Below are 19,671 nucleotides of genomic sequence, written 5' to 3'. Positions count from 1 at the left end.
TTCCCAGCTAGGCTGTTATTTAGTAATATGCTAATATTGTTACGCCTCTAATTAACACCTAATTTTCCTGTATAAGTAGCATTGCTTTTCCGTAATAAAGTTGAGATGAAGAATCAGAATCACTCTCTCTGTATTTCTTTCTTTATTGTCCGAGCGCTCGTACGTCATCCGATCGAGGTTCAACCGCCCAGGGCGTGGTTAAGTCTCCCCGGGTAGAGCAACACTGTTTCCAGTCACGGCTGGCTGACCAAGGAGGTCCCCAGGCCCATTTTAACTGGCAAGAACCTTACAGTATATACAGGAAAACCAGGGGAGCGCTTGTACCTTAAAAATAAAAACAAAATCTACATGGTGTGATATTGTTAGCACAATGAAGTGGTTCTAAGAAACTTAGAAAGCTTGGTATAGGCTATGTCACGTATAACCAACAAACCAAAGTGGTTAAAACCACAGGAGGAGCTACGATCTCAAGCAGAGACAGAAGACAAAGGTAAGGATAAAACAAACACTTTTATCCACACACGAGCAAAATGGAGGCTTACAGAATCCAAAAGGATAAACAGCATAGGTAGTTGGTGATCTTCCGATCACTGCTGCTGCTGCACGCCACCCGACTGCGTCTCGAACAGCCGTCACGTCACTTCCGGGATTCCGGCCGGTTGGAGATGACGTCACAGGCTCCGTGTTCTCTCTCTCTCAGTCGTAAGGTCACGCTCTACGCGTTTCGACGTTCTAAATGACGTCTTCATCAGGAGTGTTTGTGACCTGCTCTAGGGGGCTTTTTATACCCACTTGAACTCATAGTAACCCCTCCTCCAAAAGGTTAACTATTAAAACACCCTAGGCTTCTGGGCAGCTATATTGTCTCTCCCATATGTCTAGGTGTAGTAATTAAGAACAACATTTTTATACAATTCATAATAAAAAAGATTCTCCCTTGAAATACATAAGGTAAGAATCATATTGACATTATACATACAATTTTATTATTATACACAAATAATCAATAAATATTAAAAATATATTTCAGAATATTTAAACTACATATTTATATTCTGTGTCATCTGCTCTGTATATGTGTACAGTTTTTTTTGATATTTTGATATATGACTTATGAAATTCCTGTTTCCAATAGTTTCTTCACCTAATCACTTTTTGTTTCATGTCTTTCAAGATACATCCATCGTCGTTCCTTTAAAATTAGTTTTAATAATTAGTTTAAATATTCTGAAATATATTTTTAATATTTATTGATTATTTGTGTATAATAATAAAATTGTATGTATAATGTCAATATGATTCTTACCTTATGTATTTCAAGGGAGAATCTTTTTTATTATGAATTGTATAAAAATGTTATTCTTAATTACTACACCTAGACATATGGGAGAGACAATATAGCTGCCCAGAAGCCTAGGGTGTTTTAATAGTTAACCTTTTGGAGGAGGGGTTACTATGAGTTCAAGTGGGTATAAAAAGCCCCCTAGAGCAGGTCACAAACACTCCTGATGAAGACGTCATTTAGAACGTCGAAACGCGTAGAGCGTGACCTTACGACTGAGAGAGAGAGAACGTTGAGCCCGTGACGTCATCTCCAACCGGCCGGAATCCCGGAAGTGACGTGACGGCTGTTCGAGACGCAGTCGGGTGGCGTGCAGCAGCAGCAGTGATCGGAAGATCACCAACTACCTATGCTGTTTATCCTTTTGGATTCTGTAAGCCTCCATTTTGCTCGTGTGTGGATAAAAGTGTTTGTTTTATCCTTACCTTTGTCTTCTGTCTCTGCTTGAGATCGTAGCTCCTCCTGTGGTTTTAACCACTTTGGTTTGTTGGTTATACGTGACATAGCCTATACCAAGCTTTCTAAGTTTCTTAGAACCACTTCATTGTGCTAACAATATCACACCATGTAGATTTTGTTTTTATTTTTAAGGTACAAGCGCTCCCCTGGTTTTCCTGTATATACTGTTTCTCTGGACCTTGAAACAGTCCATCTAAGGGTTTGAGTGATTTATTGTACCCATATTGCACTTGTTGATTTTATATGTATTAGTCACTTTGCACTTTTGTATATTTTATACACATTTATTTTTTAGTTTAAGTATTAGAGCGCCATCTACTGTTTGTTTGTTATAAGAACCTTACAGTAGTCTAGGTGTAACCCAATCAATTAAGATATATTTTATTGCACCATAGTACTCCTAGATTACACCGGCAATGTTTGACAATAGAAAACACTCACATCAATGGAGTTGAAGGTGAAAAGATTGCACCTCTGCCGGATGGACAATTCTCAGCAATGATATGTGGAAAAGAAAAATGGTGAGGTTGAGGGTGAGGTTTGCTATCTGTTACGCATTCCTAAGTAGCTTATTTATTGATACCCTTTTGCTGTGGGACTCTGTGAAACTCTATGCCAAACCTGGAACTCCTGTATTGGAGTCGCAGGGTCTGCTTAGGATTACCAGGAAGTAATACCAGAGGAGGCTCTACACGTGGACCCACAGAGGCAAGGATCCAAGCAGCCACAGAGGAAAGAAAAATCAAAGGGCCCCCACAACCAGGCTTAAAGGGTTGAAAGACTTACAAAGAACGAAGGAATTCGTGAGTTTTATTCTAAGTGTTTGTTTTTAAATGTTGGTTAATAAAATGTTGATATATAGCAGTTCTGTGCTATGTTTTCATTTTTCTTTTCCACATACCATTGCTGAGAATTGTCCATCCGGCAGAGGTGCAATTTTTTCATCTTCAACTCCATTGATGTGAGTGTTCTCTATTAACCATCATTCACGGTGCAATCTAGGTGTAATCTAGTAGTACTATGGTGCAATAAAATAAATTTTTATTGTTTGGGTTACACCTAGACTACTGATCCAGGCTGTAAAGGGTTAACTGCTTGGTGGTGTGTGTATGTTTATGGTCATTTCCATCACCATTCTGGAGTGTTTAGGGTGAAATAGCATCTAGTGTTCCCATTCTCACAGAGGTGACGGCATCTTTAATTAAGTGTGCTACTCCTCATTGTTTCTCTGCATGTTTATATTTCTCATGCATTGTGTTGAGCACAAGTGAAAGTTCCAGCGCTGAGGAGGACTCTCCCTGCAAAGATTTATGATATATGACTTCTAAATATCTTTCTTGGGCCCTGAACTACAGAGGTCCGATATTGACTTAAGGAGGTGTTAACGCCTCTGACAGGGTGAAGTCAGGTACTGATAATTATGCTTAGGAAACATACATCTAAGTCCTTCATCCAGTACTCAGAAGGTTAACCCAGTAAGAATACTTGGGCAATCAGAAAGTAAGCTGAGACAGCTGACAACCAGCTAGATAAGGAGGCTACTGCTTGTAGTAGGTGGCTGTCTCAGATTACAGAGCAGTCCTGTGCAAGCTCCTATCCAGAAGGATTTCCTAAACTCTCTCTATGGACAGAGATTCCCAAACAAAGGTACAGTAAGGACTTTAATATTGTTCCATAACTATTGTGGTATATGTTTAGGGGTTGGGAACTGGACAAAGCCAGCCTGATAGGGCTTGGAATGGTTAGCAAGATCTCCCTATGGGGAGTAGGTGTTCCTTTTATGAGTTTTGTTTTGCCTTAAAGGAAAAGTGTGCCTAAATGTTTATTTGTGTTGTGGAGAAATTAAACCACTCAACATTTGGTTTACCCTGAAACTGCACATGTGGACTATTGTCTGACCTCGCCTACAGGCCGTCCTGGCACATCTTCGTTAAATTTAATGTGCATCTTCAACACTCTCATTTCAAATTTGTTGGCCGAACAATGAATGACCTTCATACAGTATTTCATTCACAAGAAAAATTAATATTCCTACTATAAGTTTTAAAATATTGTACAAAAACTTGTAACACCTTCCCAGTTCCAAACCAAATAAGTAAAACATTGTCTATATAACGCTACGAGTATTTTATAAACCTCTTGTAAGGGGGGGCTTCTTCCAGATATAATCCAGCTCCCAAAGGCCCATAAAGGGTCCCGCATAATTGGATGCAAATCAGGTAACCGTTGCCGTACTGCGAATCTGTCCATGGGTAAGGTGCTATCAGAATAAAGAGAAAAATAAGCAACCTGTATACCATCAGAGTGCCCAACACTAGTATATAATGAAGTAACTTCCACTGTAACCCATCTACAGTATATCCCTCACACCAATCAAAGTGCTCTGAAGAATGTAAAGCATTCACTGTCACTTAGATATGAATGTCATCAACGTATTTAGTCAGGTTTGCGGTAACGGAATGGATACCTGAAACAACTAAGGGGTTAATTTAGCCCTGTAGGTACTCCAGGATGTAGCATCCTGAGACCTGACACTCCAGAGGCCCCATGACAGTGCCGCGGTACCCTGGTGTTCTGCGACCCTCTGCCAAGGATGCCGCGGCCCCAGGTAGAAACTCTGCTGGCGGCTCAGCGGGCGCATCCCACGCTGCCTGGAGACCTAGAGCCTGCAATCCACATTTCCTCTCTCAGCCCGGCACAGAGGGAAAGGAGCCTATGTATCTCCAAGCACCCGCGAAATGCGCCGGGTGAGCAGCTGACATGTTTTAGGGGTGTTGTAAAGTGGATGAGGGGAGAGGCGAGAAGGCTTATTGTGGGGCGTGGAGGGAGGTGAGCGCTTTGTGTGTGGGGGGGGGGGGAGTTGTGGGGTGTAAGTAAGAGCAGTATGACGTCACAATGCAGTGAATGAAGTAGGTTTGGGGACAGTAGGGATTTTTTGTCACTTTCGTTTTGTATCTACAATAACCAAATTGGGTCTAATTCTTGGCCACGAGCACTGCTGTTTTTGAGATGTACAATGCCTCTCATTCTCTACTTGTTCTAATAAACTATTTTCTGTGTAACAAGCCGGTATGGATCCTGGGTGCACGAGGTGTGCAGTATGGTGCACGAGGTGTACAGTATGGTGCACAAGGTGTACAGTATGGTGCACGAGGTGTGCAGTATGGTGCACAAGGTGTACAGTATGGTGCACGAGGTGTACAGTATGGTGCACGAGGTGTGCAGTATGGTGCACGAGGTGTACAGTATGGTGCACGAGGTGTGCAGTATGGTGCACAAGGTGTACAGTATGGTGCACGAGGTGTACAGTAAGGTGCACGAGGTGTGCAGGATGGTGCACGAGGTATACATTATGGTGCACGAGGTGTACAGTATGGTGCACGAGGTGTGCAGTATGGTGCACGAGGTGTACAGTATGGTGCACGAGGTGTGCAGTATGGTGCACGAGGTGTGCAGTATGGTGCACGAGGTGTACAGTATGGTGCACGAGGTGTACAGTATGGTGCACGAGGTGTGCAGTATGGTGCACGAGGTGTGCAGTATGGTGCACAAGGTGTACAGTATGGTGCACGAGGTGTGCAGTATGGTGCACGAGGTGTGCAGTATGGTGCACGAGGTGTGCAGTATGGTACACGAGGTGTGCAGTATGGTGCACGAGGTGTGCAGTATGGTGCACGAGGTGTACAGTATGGTGCACGAGGTGTACAGTATGGTGCACGAGGTGTGCAGTATGGTGCACAAGGTGTGCAGTATGGTGCACGAGGTGTGCAGTATGGTGCACGAGGTGTGCAGTATGGTGCACGAGGTGTGCAGTATGGTGCACGAGGTGTGCAGTATGGTGCACGAGGTGTGCAGTATGGTGTGCTCCCCAGGGTTTTTCCGCTAACGTACGATCGCCATTGTGGCTGTTAAAGTGAAGGGTATTTAATGACTATTATAGGATAAAAGAAAGGGAATAATGAAATCCTGCTCTCTTATTGTTTAAAATCCGGGCAACAATATCCCGGGATGCCCAGAGGTATAATCCACACAGCACTGTAATTAGATAGCAAGCCGCGCTTATATATAAAAAACGCGTCCGCATAAACTAAACAAAAATGGAAGCTATTTTAAAGAAAATTAAGTTTAATTCCTTTCTCCACCCCTCTCCCTCGCTGCTCTCACCTCCACTGCTTGCTCTTCCTCTCTCTGTCTCCCCACTCTCACCTCCCCGTCTGCTCGCTCTCCCTCTCTCTCCCTGCTCTCACCTCCCCATCTGCACGCTCTCCCTCTCTCTCCTTGCTCTCACCTCCCTCGCGGCTCGCTCTCCCTCTCTCTCTCTCCCGGCTCTCACCTCCCCCGGCTCTCACCTCCCCCGCTCCTCGCTCTCTCTCCCTGCTCTCACCTCCCCCGGTCGTTCTCCCCTCTTTCTTCCTGCTCTCACCTGCCCTGCTCGCTCTCCCCTCTTTCTCCATGCTCTCACCTCCCCCTCTGCTCACTCTCCCTCTCTCTCTCCCTGCTCTCACCTCCCCCGCTCACTCTTTCTCCCGGCTCTCACCTCCCCCGCTCGCTCTCCCTCTATCTCCCTGCTCTCACCTCCCCCGCGCTTTCTCTCTATCTTCCTGCTCTCACCTCCCCCGCTCGCTCTCCCTCTATCTCCCTGCTCTCACCTCCCCCGCGCTTTCTCTCTATCTTCCTGCTCTCACCTCCTCCGCTCGCTCTCCCTCTATCTCCCTGCTCTCACCTCCCCCGCTCGCTCTCCCTCTATCTCCCTGCTCTCACCTCCCCCGCTCTTTCTCTCTATCTTCCTGCTCTCACCTCCTCCGCTCGCTCTCCCCCTGCTCTCACCTCCCCCACTCGCTCTCCCTCTATCTCCCTGCTCTCACCTCCCCCTCTGCTCGCTCTCCCTCTCTCTCTCTCACTGCTCTCACTTCCCCCGCTCGCTCGCTCTCTCCCTCTATCTCCCTGCTCTCACCTCCCCCGCTCGCTCTCCCCCTGCTCTCACCTCCCCCTCTCGATCTCCCTCTATCTCCCTGCTCTCACCTCCCCCGCTCGCCTCCTTGCTCTCTCCCTTCATGCTCTCACCTCCTCTGCTCGCTCTCCCTCTCTCCCCCTCCCTGCTCCCAACCCTCCGCTCGCTCTCCGCTCTCTCTTTCCCTCTCCGCACTCTTTGCCTCTCTAAAGCACCCCCCCATTCTCTCTCTCATGATCCCACCACCCTCTCTCTCTGCCTCTCATGCCTCCCTCTCTCTACCTCTCTCACGCTCCACCTTGTTCCCCCTGTCTCTCGCTGCACTCTACATTTAGCCATTAGTATTAATCCCCTCAGTGTGGGAATTACCTGGCCATTAATAAACAGGGACTGTGGTATGACTTACATTGAATGACTTACAAAATCAACTTGATAATGACGTTTCTTCAACATCAAAACCTGTTCAAAGCGACACTGACCCAGAAACAGTCAACGTAGAAGAATTAAATTGAAGACACGTTTTAAAATTGCATTTTCACCGGAAGTGTACGGTTCAATTTTAATAAACAATTGTGAAAAGCGTGAATAAATAAGAGTCATCTGAGGATTATTTTGCAGAATAACAGATAAGTTTATTGCATTGTGCGGTGCACACGCAGGAGGCAGTTTCAAAATAAAACTCCCCCAACAAGATACTTGCATACAGGCCTTATTTATACACAAAATACTAAGCAAAATATGAACATGAACACATCGAGTTAATAACATTATTATGGGATTCATATTAGAAATGAAATGACTCAGCTAATATTCCTTATACAAGCCGATGACTTTTCCTCTACATACGGGACTTCATGGGCACTTCCCTCAGAATGCGAGACATGGTGTTATCTATCTTTTATTTTCATAACATTCGCGCTTTTTCTCTTCTCTTCAAGGTCTTGTGGCTTAGCTGAATCGCTTAAATGATATTAAGACTTCAGGAGCAGAAAAAATAAAAATGTCTTTAAACTAACTTCCATACCAACTTTCATACAGACAATAGACAATATCAGGCACCTAAGATGGATGCTGACTTAAAATGGCGGCTTAGATTCCAGTGCTGTTTATGTCAGACCTCCCCCCCCCCCCTCCTTGCATCATATTCTCACTTTGTCAGTTCCCTCCTTTTTTATTCTTAAAACATGCTTTTGAGAATTAAGTTTATAATGTTAGTCCAGGGACACACAGATTGTATACTGCGGTGCTCCATCATCTGATACGGCTCATTGGTATAACTCAGAGGAGAAGGGCGCGTGCCCTTCACTGTCATAGTCTCGTAAGGCGCTGTGGCCCCAACATATCTTTTGGAGTTGAATAACTGTGATCGGCATCTTCTTTCTTCAAGGGACTGCTATTTCTGGCATCTGCAAAGAGTGGCATCAGATTGGAGGAGGGGTAGCAATTTGTGGATCATACCTCTGCAACACGTGACACACACATATATGACAACAAGTAACACTGCCAAACACACCAAAGCATTCATAAGTTTTTGCTCCAAGTGATTTAAGCCATCCACCTAACCCCAAGGGTGATATTCTGTCCCTTCCCTTTGTAAGCCTCTTTTGAATCTCTTGTATTTCATCTAGTTCATGCTGCACTCTACCATTCTGATCTTGAATGAAAACACAACATTGTTCTTTGATCCAACACATACCCCTCCTTTTGAAGCTAAAACATAGTCTAAAGCAATTCTGTTTTGTAAGGCCATAAGCCTAATCTGAACCTGTTCTTGGTTTAATGATGACATTAAAAACTGCAAAATTAAGGCCACATCCTTCCTGTAAATTGTTATCTGACTAAAAATACATTCTTACACAGGTTTCATTGGTTGGTGGAGACACTTGACCCATAAATTGATTCTTGTTCCTAGTGTGTGATACACCCTTTAAAGAGGTTCCCTTAAAAAATTGGAAAATACAGAAATTATACACATAATACTAAAAACCTTATTTTATGCAAGCAACCTTTCTTTGGTATGCAGTTGCTAGATAAAAGAAAATGGCATATATCTCTATTATTATATATTTTCAGAATCATCACAACATTCTATTACTGAGAATTGAAGGGGGTTTGGTATCTGTGGAAGCGAATGCGTGATCCTCACCCTGCACGCATTGTATACATCATTCACTCAGAATATCAGAACAGACGATGTCTGCGATGGGTCAAAATGGCTGACTTATGATCCTTTCCTTGTGGCTGACACACGCCCCTGGGTGACCCCCTCCTCTCGGTGGAGGTGCAACACACTTCTGGATCAAAGTTTTGCTGCACATGACACATACATAGAGAGTGATGAGTACAGCCAAAACACATACAAGAGCTTTCACAAGCCACGCTTCCAGGAAACCAATCCTCCCATCAAGGCACAATTCTACATACACCTTAAATTTCTAACTTAACACACTCTAAAAATAAAAATATTGAGTCTTTGAAAGAAGAAAAGTGAAAATAAATGTTCGGATTAAGACCGGGCCTTAGCCTGGTGTCTTATTTTCCTCGTTGGTTAATGGTTAGAGTTTTGACTCGGCAAGACGTTAACTTGATGCGGCTGTGCTTTAGGTGACTTTGGTCTTTGGTGGAGCTGGAACGAGCTTTACTGTACTTTGGGTCCAGGAAAAGAACTCTGCCACTTTAATTGCTGTATTGGTGGTTAGTATAGGCCTTTTCATCTGGGATACAGAGCATGCTTGCGTAGGACATATGTGACTATTAACCCCGTCTCGAGTAGGTGCACTTTCAACTTTGCCTAGAGAAACTCAAAAAATGTATTAGTTGCATCCGACTTATTGTTTTATTACCAATAACATGGTCCTTAATTCTTTCCTTTGACTGCTGATAGTCACAAGTCCTCCCATAGTGTCTCATATGGAGATAATTTATACCTAGGAATAAATTCTTGTATCAATGTGTTTACTCCTGTCTTAGCATCCGCATATAGACAGAGGTATTCCCTATTAATGTTCCTCAAATTAAAACTAAGTAGCCAATGTGAACCTGACTTTGATACAATCTAAGTTCCTGAAATTTTGGGGCCTCATCCCTTGCCCAACTAATTGCTTCCATAGTTAATTCTATCCTGTCTGCAGGCCATATCCCTAAGACCTGGAAAACTGCCAGAGTTTGTCCCAATCTTCAAAAGTGGGGACAAAAAACACTGTCTCAAACTACAGGCCAATCCTTCTTCTCCCAATACTATCCACAGTCATGGAAAAAATATTCACCCCCCAATTAAGCAATTATTTTACCCATACAAATTTCCCTAGCCAATCCCCATCTGGCTTTTACCCAAACAATCCACTGTAACTATTCTGCTAAATAATGCATACCTTATTCACTTATGTAACTGCTTTTGCAACTATGTATCCCCTGTATTTAACCCTATGCACAAGACACACCCACAAATGAGAGGTGACTCCCAAATTCACCCCTTCCTGGCAAACTCATTCTAGATTACACAGCAATTTTGACAATAACCACTGCTTACGGACACCTTTGAAAAAAATAAATGGTTAAAAGTTATAACATACATCACATTCAATTAATAGACAAATGATTTTGTAAAAGACTTCACACTAATGTCTTGCTTTATATAATCTCTTTGCACAGTGCTGAGCACATGGTCAGCTTTATATTATTAAAGACACTCCGCATATTCATCTGATTAAAGAAGAAAAATAATTTTATAAGACTTGTTCCCGGGCAAAAAGCCATCTTGTTTCTGGGCATTTCGCCAATTGACCCTGAACAGATAAGATAACGGCACACCACGGCTTCTTCCTGAAAAATAATAATTATTGGATTGGAACTTTTGCTTAAAGTTTAAATACATGGAGCTTTATCCAGAGCCCTAAGAAATAAATTTTTTATGGCCTCTCAAAAATTAAATAGCGGGCTTTTATATAGCTGAGGTTATATAACTTATTAACACACAAATAGCTCCCCCACGCTCATGCTATCTCCCTCCACTCATTTCTTTTTAATGCCTTCTGTTTGAACTCTCATACTTTCACAGACTTCATTCACTACAAATTTATGCTATCCTGTTTCAATTCTGCTCTTTCTCACGCTAAACAAACCCTCCTTCTCTCCATTAATCAACACTCACAAGTCTAACCCACACTAACTCTTCCTTCATCTCATCTCAGGACTTTACTGACTATTTTGAGAAAGAGGTTGAATCCATACACCAGACCATTCCCTCTTTTTCCTCCTATCCTACACCACTTCCTGCTCTCTTCCTGCTTTCCTTGACTCTTTTTCCACTGTATCAGAAGAGAATGTCACCATCACTGTTGATCTCCTCTTCTCCCTCTACTCTGCTACATGTCCATTCTCCTTCAAACATGTAACAGTTATACCATGACTCAAAAATAGCAAGCTTGACCCTACCTCTCTTTCTAACTACTGACTTTCTTGTATTCTCTTGCTTGCGCCATTTTCTCAACACCCATTCTCTCCTTAACCCTCTACAATCTGACTTTTACACTGCTCCCTCCACGGAGACAATTTTCACTAAAATAACTGATGACCTATATGTTGCCAAAGACAGAGGTCATTACACTCTGTTCCTATTACTCCACCTCTCTGAAGCATTTGCCTCTGTGGACCACACTTCTCTCTTTTCTCTGTACACACTCTCTAGGTGGCCTAATAACATCTCTTGGGTTTAAATATCACCTCTATGCTGATGACACCCACATTTACTTTTCAACCCCTGACCTTACACCTGCCATACAAACCTACGTTTCTGAATGTCTCTGTTATCTCATCCTGGAAGGCTCTCTTTTGCCTTAAACTTAACATGGCAAAAACAGAGCTCCTCATACTTCCTCCCAAACCTGACCCTATTATCTCCTTCCACATTACTCTTGAATCTTCCATCCAGTAGCCCAAGCACGCTGCTTAGGGGTCACACTCAACTCCTCTCTCATATTCTCCTCTCTTATTCAAACATTTCTATAACTGTCACTTTTTTCCTCCACAATATCACAAAGATACACCTGTTCCTCTGTTGCTCAACTATTAAAACTCTGATTCAGGCCCTCATTCTCTCCCATCGTGATTACTGTAATCCCCTGCTATCCCGCCTTCCTGCCTCTCACCTGTCTTCCCTACTATCTATCCCAAACGCTGCTGCCAGAATCACTCTACTCTTTAAACTCTTATTCTGCGTTTCCCCTCCTGAAATTCCTCTCCTGACTTCTAATCAAATCCTTCTGTCTCTGTACGCTTTCCCTACCTACCAATTAGATTGTAAGCTCCTCAGAGCAGGGACTTCTCTTCCTTAATGTTATTCTTATGTCTGGATCACTTATTTCATGACCTCTTACCCCTACCATTTGCTACCCATATGATTACGACGTGCACCACTCCTGTGAAGTGCTATGCATATTAATGGCGTTATATACATAAAAACATACAATCTACTATATATTTCTGAAAGTGTTCTATGTGTCCGGGTCTGTATGTGTCTCCCTGTGTCCCTCCCTGTGTCCCTAGCGGCAATCTCATTGGACCTTGGGCCAGGCCAATGAGCCTCCCCCCTTACCCTCTTCACCTCCCCACTTACCCTCCTCACCTCCCCACTTACCCTCCTCACCTCCCCACTTCCCCTCCTCCACCTCCCCACTTCCCCTCCTCCACCTCCCCCTTTCCCCTCCTCCACCTTCCCCCTTTCCCCATCCCCCTCCTCACCTCCCCACTTCCCCTCCTCACCTCCCCACTTCCACCTCCCCACTTCCCCTCCTCCACCTCCCCCTTTCCCCTCCTCCCCCCTTCCCCTCCTCCCCCACCTCTCCCCTTCCCCACCTCCCCCTTCCTCCCTTCACCTCCTGTCACCCCCCCCTTCGCCTCCTGTCACCCCCCCCCTTCACCTCCTGTCACCCCCCCTCCCTTCACCTCCTGTCACCCCCCTCTCCCGGCAACCCCCTTCACCTCCCCTCCACCTCCCCTCCGCCCCCCTTCACCTCCCCTCCGCCCCTCCTTCACCTCCCCTCACCATCCCCCACCACCCCCCCTCACCATCCCCCACCACCCCCCCCTCACCACCCATCCTCACCTCCCCTCCTCCCTCCTTCACCTCCCCTCACCACCCCCCACCACCCCCCACCACCCCTCCGACCTCACCTCCCCTCCTTCAACGCCTTTCATCCGCCCTCCCGCCTCTGCCTTTTGCCCACCCGCACTTCTGCCTTTCACCCGCCCACCGCTCACACCCCTGCGCCACACAGCCGCCGCACGCACTCAACAGACACCCGCCGCCTCTCACCCACCCCACACACTCAACACACACCTGCCACATCCTGCCCCTACGCAACAATATCACTGACCAGCTGTCACCTGCACTCGCCACACACCCGCCGCCTCACACCCTAGCAGGACCCCGACCCACAGCCAGCACTCACTACCCACGCACCACCCGTACTGAACACCCACCCGCCGCCTCACACACGCTCACACCCTAGCAGGACACACGCCTCACATTTTCACATCACTTATGTCACCAAAATATACATTGTACTGTGGTGCGTTTACAATAAACCATTTTTATACAACATCGTATTAACATTTTATTCCATCTTTCTTTTCAACATTATTATCCAACCTTTACAACAAACAGTCACCTATTGTTCCACGATTTATAAATAATACTACCTATTACGCATTTACATCCCGGGCAACGCCGGGTCTCTCAGCTAGTACAATATATAATTCAAACAATGCTTGTGAGCTTTTACCCGCATATTTCAACACAAAATATTCCCAAACATATCTTAATCCTATAGAAATAAAATTGAAAAGTGTTTTTACTGGTTACACACAATACAGAACACACAATACAAAAACTCCTCTCATACACAGCCAAACAACATCACAAAAATAACGAACAAATAAAAGAAAAACATTTTTCACCTATTACCAAACAATTTCATCCTGCAACTAAATTAATAAAAATTCCCTTCTCTTTCTTTATTCTCATAAATAACCTGATTTTAAAACTACTCTGATGCTCCAGAGCTTTTGAGTTAACTTTCGTATCTTGGCACATTCCTCGCGCTGGAGAAAAAGGTGGGGGCACGATCTGTGCTGCTGCTGTTCTGATTCTCTTTCTTGCAGACATTTGAGCAGAAGGAAAAAAGAATACTGTATCTCCTGGTTTTAAAACACTTATCCGTCTGGTCAAAACGAATAAACCCTTTAAACTTTCACCAGTGACAGAGCTAAATATAGGCCCTCTCTTTTCCGCATTTTTTAATCCTTCTATACTTTACAGTATGTACACCTTTTAACACCTTTTAAAAATTTAGACTTCATTGTGAGCAAATAATATTCATGATTTTTGTAAGTACTTGCAAGTTTTTGGATGGTGATTTGTGCGTACGTGATACTTAGCATGGTTTATCTTTCACACAGGTAATCATTCAGGAAAAAATCATTAGGGTATCAAATCCACCTGGCAACTCTCCATTAAGGGCGCAACAATTTTACTTGCCGGCACCGAAACTTGAGTTTATATCAGGAAATGATTTATAACCACTTATTGCTTGTGGGGAAATGGAAGGAAAAGCTGATACGTTTACACCTGATTTCTGCGGCTTTCAGTCAGCCGGGCCTGCCATGCATGACTTTAGCCACAAAAACCTCATAAAATCCAAAGATTTATACTGCCACAGACACACAGGGATTACTGAAAGTTAGAAGGTTCGACTATGAGCCCTTGCGTTCGCATTCTTACGAATAAGAAAACCGGTGCGGCTGCCCATAGGTTCACGATTCCTTCCATAGTAATTTATTGCAAACAAACTTTTTTCATTGGGGTGGCATGTTTTTTACTGGGACTTGCATGTGTTTTTTCATTTGAACTTGCATGTGTATTGTCATTGGCCAACAAAACATATTTATATTGTCTCTTCTTGTTCTCTGTATCCATTCTTTATTATTTTTGTCTGCAGACACACAACCTCTAACGGCAAATTTTGAGAACTTTGGTTTCCCATTATTTTCCTGTTACAGTAATCACATTTAATTGACCTGTACAATACTCCTGATACAATAATCAGCGCAAGCTGATTGCGTACAACTCTTTTGGCATGTTATTGTTCTGAATTTTTCACCATAACTATACCCAAGAAAACACTTGAATTACTTCAGCGGGTCCAACCCAGTCCTGATAAACCTTATACTTTTATTACATGGATACAGATAAGACCTTCTAAACAGATATCTATAAATAAACTCACTTGGTATGTTAATGACAAGACAGAGCAAATGTACAATCAGGGACCCTTCCTGCTCAGACAACAAAAAATATTTATCACAACCCAGGACGGTCTGAAAACAGTCCCTTAAGCATACAAACACTCACCTTCATCACAAAAACACCTAAACTTTTAACGGAACTCTCACCTTAGTCCCAATAAAACTTAAATAACTATAACACTTTAAAATGGATACAGAAACAGACAAATAAACTTATTTGAAACTGCTAGGTAAACCCGTCAACCCAGATTGAGACACCTTCAAAACACATCTCTCTACACACCACTCAAAACAACTTTTTAAACTCAGGCTTTCCTCAAAAAGGTGCCTTTTACCTTGATTCTTATGAGCGCTCAGGTTTGAGTGACCGAGGAGTGTTTTTTTCAGGTGCTCAGCTTCCGGTATATTTGGGTTCCTATTCGGAGCGCCATCTGTAAAAATCGCGAATAAATAAGAGTCATCTGGGGATTATTTTGCAGAATAACAGATACATTTATTGCATTGTGCGGTGCACACGCAGGAGGCAGTTTCAAAATAAAACTCCCCCAATGAGATACTGGCATACAGGCCTTATTTATACACAAAATACTAAGCCCACGCCCCCTATACGAGGTTGCGTGTGCGTCACTACGTAAGCATATAAGATAAACAAAATATGAACATGAACACGAGTTAATAACATTATTATGGGATTCATATTACAAATTAAATGACTCAGCTAATATTCCTTATACAAGCCGATGACTTTTCCTCTACATACGGGACTTCATGGGCACTTCCCTCAGAATGCGAGACATGGTGTTATCTATCTTTTATTTTCATAACATTTGCGCTTTTTCTCTTCTCTTCAAGGTCTTGTGGCTTAGCTGAACCGCTTAAATGATATTAAGACTTCAGGAGCAGAAAAAATAAAAATGTCTTTAAACTAACTTCCATACCAACTTTCATACAGACAATAGACAATATCAGGCGCCTAAGATGGATGCTGACTTAAAATGGCGGCTTAGATCCCAGCGCTGTTTATGTCAGACCCCCCCTCCTTGCATCATATTCTCACTTTGTCACAATTTAAAAATAAAGTTTAAATAATACGTTTGTTATTAAATATATTTCTAAAATCGATGTAATATTATAAAATAGCTGCACTTTGCTGCATCTTATTTAAACTGACATCTGGACAACTTGGCCTTATTTTCTATGCGGTTGAATTGCAGGAACTATTTTAATGAACATTGGCAGAATGACAATTACGTCCCATTTCTCAATCAACAGAAAGTTTCAACCTTTTTTATCCAGCGTTGAAAAAAAGCTTCTAAATAAATCAGATATACAAAATAATGATAATAATATTACTCCAGTTTCATATTGCAGATCCAGTACAACCAGCCTCACACTGATGAGACCAAAAGGTCGAAACAACTGTCTGTCAGTAGGGTTGCTGGTTCTGCACTTCTATAACCCAGGCTTTGCTGAAAAGCTGTGTAATGCGGCAGGCATATATTTATAGGGGCTCATGTTAAAATGGACAAGAACCCCCAAATTATTGAGTGCTCATGTGTATGTCATTACCCAGAATCCCTGGCTGCAGTGGGAGAATTGTATGCTAAGAGATAATGGGGAAGCGCAGGTTCCAGACCCGTCTGAGGCGTGAATATGTTCCCACGTGGGATTTTTATTTGGTAAAAAATAATAATAAAAAATAATTATAATACATTAGTCCAATAATGTATGTATGTATGTATGTATGTCTGTCTTTATTTATATCGCGCCATTAGTGCACATAGCGCTTCACCGCAGTAATACACGTGACAATCATATAACTAACAAATAATACAAATAACAGATCATGGGAACAAGTGCTTCAGACATAAATGTAACATTGTGAAAGAGGCGTCCCTGCCCCGAAGAGCTTACAGTCTAATTGGTAGGTAGAACGTACAGAGACAGTAGGAGGGAATTCTGGTAAGTGCGTCTGCAGGGGGCCAAGCTTTATGTATCATGCGTATAGTGATATCCACAGTGCTATTCATATGCTTGTTTAAGCATGTATGTTTTAAGGTGGGTCTTAAAGGTGGATAGAGAGGGTGCTAGTTGGGTATTGAGGGGAAGGGCATTCCAGAGGTGTGCGGCAGTCAGTGAGAAAGGTTTAAGGCAGGAGATGGCTTTAGATACAAAGGAGGAAGAGAGAAGACATCCTTGAGCAGAATGCAAGAGTCGGGTTGGTACATAGTGAGAAATTAGGGCTGAGATGTAAGGAGGGGCAGAAGAGTGTAAAGCTTTAAAAGTGAGAAGGAGAATTGAGTGTCAGATACGGGATTTGATCGGAAACCAGGAGAGTGAGTGATTTCAGCAGGGGAGACACTGAGACAGATTTAGGAAAGAGTAGAGTGATTCTGGCAGCAGCGTTTAGGATAGATTGTAGGGGAGACAGGTGAAAGGCAGGAAGGCCAGACAACAGGAGGTTACAATAATCGGGGCGGGAGAGAATGAGGGCTTGAGTCAGAGTTTTAGTAGTCGAGAAACAGCGGAAAGGGCGTATCTTTGTTATATTGCGGAGGAAAAAGTGACAGGTTTTAGATATGTTTTGAATGTGAGGGGAGAATGTGAGAGAGGAGTAGAGTGGGACCCCTAGGCAGTGTGCTTGGGCTACTGGGTAAATGATCGTACTTCCAACAGTTATGTGGAAGGAGGTAGTAGGGCCAGGTTTGGAAGGAAGTATGAGGAGCTCTGTTTTTGCCATGTTAAGTTTAAGTTGGCGGAGGTCCATCCAGGATGATATTGCAGAGAGACATTCAGAAACTTTAGTCTGTACAGCAGGTGTAAGGTCAGGGGTTGAAAAGTAAATTTGTGTGTCGTCGGCATAGAGGTGATATTTAAACCCAAGAGATGTGATTAGGTCACATAGAGAGAGTGTGTACAGAGAAAAGAGAAGAAGTCCCAGGACAGAGCCCTGGGGTACCCCCACAGAGAGATCGATAGAGGAGGAGGTGGTGTTAGCAAAAGAGACACTGAAAGTACGACGGGAGAGGTAAGAGGAGATCCAGGATAGAGCTCTGTTACGAATACCAAGAGTATGGAGAATGTGAAGGAGAAGAGGGTGGTCCACGGTGTCAAATGCTGCAGAGAGGTCGAGTAATATAAGCAGAGTGTAATGACCTCTGTCTTTGGCTGCATGGTGGTCATTAGTTATTTTAGTGAGGGCTGTTTCAGTGGAGTGAGCAATGCGGAAGCCAGATTTTAGAGGGTCTAGGAGAGAATAGGTGTTGAGAAAATGGAGCAAACGAGAGAATACAAGACGTTCAAGGAGTTTAGAGGTGAAAGGCAGGAGGGAGACAGGTCGATAGTTAGAAAGACAGGTAGGGTCAAGCTTGCTGTTTTTGAGTAATGGTATAACTGTTGCATGTTTGAAGGAGGAGGGAAAGGTACCAGAGTAGAGGAAGGAGTTAAAAATGTGTGTGAGCGTAGGGATTATAGTAGGAGCAAGAGGTTTTAGGAGATGGGAGGGAATGGGGTCAAGAAGGCAGGTGGTAGAAGGAGAAGAGGAGAACAGCAGTGATACATCCTCCTCTGTGACAGTGGAAAAATAGTCAAGGAAGGCAGGAGGAGAGTTAGGAAGAGGTGTAGGATGGGAGGAGGAAACAAAGGGGATTTCTCACGTATGGATGCCAACTTTTCTTAAAATAGTCAGCAAAGTCCTGAGGTGAGATCGCGAAAGAAGAAGAGGCAGCTGAGGGTGGTCTGAGTAGAGAGTCAAAGACAGGGAAGAGTCGGTGTGGGTTAGACTTGTGCGTGTTGATTAGTGAAGAAAAGTAGTTTTTTTAGCCCGAGAGAGGGCAGAGTTGAAACAGGATAGCATAAATGTGTAGTGAAGGAAGTCTGCGAGATTGTGAGATTTCCTCCAGAGGCGTACAGAGGAACGAGTGGAGGAACGCAGCATGCGCATGTAGGAATTTAGCCAGGGTCTAGGGTTTAGAAGGCTGAGGACAGCAGAGATAAAGCGGGGCATGTAGATCAAGAGAGGAGGATAAGGCAGAGTTGTAGTTCCTGACCAGGTTGTCAGGGTCTGTAGCAGAACTGAGAGAGGAGAGGGAGGAGTGTAAAGTGGAATCAAAGGCTGGTAGGTTAATAGAGCGCAGGTTTCTGCAGAAACAAGGTCTAGATGGAGATGGAGAGGGGGAGAAGCGAGAGAGAGATAATGAGGTGATGGTCAGAGAGAGGAAAGGGGGACATGGAGAAATCGGTGAGAGAAAAGTTTATAGTGAAAACCAGGTCTAGGTTATTGGTCATCTTTGTGGGTGCTGGCCGCAGTCCACTGTTGAAGGCCAAAAGAAGAGGTTAGAGAGAGAAAGCGGGAAGCCCAAGGGAGAGAGGGGTCATCAATGTGGCATTTGAAGTCCCCAAGGAGAAGAACAGGGGAGTCTGAGGAGAGAAAGAATGAGAGCCAGGATTCAAAGTGAGAGAGAAAGGCAGAAGGGGGATGAGTAGAGGTAGGTGGGCGATAGATGACCGCCACGTGGACAGGGAGAGGAGAGAATAGATGGACAGTTTGAGCCTCAAAGGAGGGAAAAGCAAGGGAGGGAGGAATAGGAAGGGTTCGGTAACGACAGAGAGAGGA

The 19,671-nt window shown here is 43.8% G+C and overlaps 1 long non-coding RNA gene across 1 annotated transcript in view; it reads right to left on the bottom strand.

Moving 5' to 3' along the window:
* Nucleotides 1-7,436: 7,436 nt before the first annotated feature.
* The window catches only part of LOC142467918 (uncharacterized), a 35,296-nt gene continuing 23,061 nt past the window's right edge, over nt 7,437-19,671 (bottom strand). Inside the window, exons 2-3 of the long non-coding RNA XR_012788521.1 lie at nt 15,392-15,487; nt 7,437-10,574 (exon numbers count right to left, since the gene is read on the bottom strand). This is a non-coding gene — a long non-coding RNA (uncharacterized LOC142467918). The remainder of the gene's footprint in view (nt 10,575-15,391; nt 15,488-19,671) is intronic.

The sequence above is a fragment of the Ascaphus truei genome, chromosome 17, assembly GCF_040206685.1.
Source record: "Ascaphus truei isolate aAscTru1 chromosome 17, aAscTru1.hap1, whole genome shotgun sequence".
NCBI classification, from domain to species: domain Eukaryota; kingdom Metazoa; phylum Chordata; class Amphibia; order Anura; family Ascaphidae; genus Ascaphus; species Ascaphus truei.
Note: the sequence above shows the minus strand (reverse complement) of the source record. Positions and strands in the feature narration are given on the sequence as shown.